General features: G+C 37.3%; 1 non-coding gene across 1 annotated transcript; it reads right to left on the bottom strand.

Moving 5' to 3' along the window:
• Window positions 1-655: 655 nt before the first annotated feature.
• trnah-gug (transfer RNA histidin (anticodon GUG)) lies at window positions 656-727 on the bottom strand. Its single transcript has one exon. It is a non-coding gene; the product is annotated as a tRNA-His (tRNA).
• Window positions 728-948: the final 221 nt, after the last annotated feature.

The raw sequence follows: 948 nt of genomic DNA, 5'->3' as shown, positions 1-948 counted from the left end.
TCTTTTATTTTGAAGTTACTTCCGCCTCTGATGTCACCGCAGTTCTACTTTTTGTCCAAAACAATAAATGAAAAAATGAATCTGCAAAAAACCAAAATCGGGCTGTTATTTGAATTTGGTTTTGTCATTTTTCGTTTTTTGATTCTGATAGCAAAAACGGAAAAACGGCTCTGTTTTTTCGTTTTTTCGTTTTAAACCAAAAAGGAAAAAAACAGGAAAACCATGGTATTTCCGTTTTTTCGTTTCTGGTTTAAAATGAAAAAACAAACTGCCTGAAGGTACCCTGACCTGACCCTCATGCTGTTCTCATTTTTGTGACAAACCACTCCATGTGAATTTTGCTCAGCTGTTAGTGTAGCAGTGCAGTGTGTGTATAGTTTAGGCTGTTTGTTGGTGTATTAAGGTTACAGCTCAAGCTTAAACATATTATATATTTATTTTGGAGTTGGTCCATGTGCTGCTAAATTTAAATAATGTGGTGCAGAGTTTATAATTAACTAATTTATGTCTACGTTCACTCTTATTCTGTTGCTTTGTTGTGGTTATTTGGACACTGTAACAACAAGTTTCTTCTAAACCTGGGGTGAAAGTGTTTAAAGTCAAACTGTAATACCAAGAACTTTTTAACATACAGAAACAGAGTATCTCAAAATCCTGCCGTGACCCGGATTCGAACCGGGGTTGCTGCGGCCACAACGCAGAGTACTAACCACTATACGATCACGGCAAGCTGCTGCTAAGCGTGTTTGCAGTGAATAAACACCTACTGCAGAGCAGAGTGACGTGTCAGAGAAGGCCTTTGTTACTGGAGGCTATTACTGGGTTTTTATGTTATGTTCTTAGAGGATATAATCTCCCTCTCAGTGTTAAGATCTTAATTCATCTTGGAAGATATTTTCCAACATACAGCAAGAACGTATCTTCTGAATAATCCTATTAGGATGGTCG

This window comes from Epinephelus moara, chromosome 10, assembly GCF_006386435.1.
Source record: "Epinephelus moara isolate mb chromosome 10, YSFRI_EMoa_1.0, whole genome shotgun sequence".
NCBI lineage: Eukaryota > Metazoa > Chordata > Actinopteri > Perciformes > Serranidae > Epinephelus > Epinephelus moara.
Note: the sequence above shows the minus strand (reverse complement) of the source record. Positions and strands in the feature narration are given on the sequence as shown.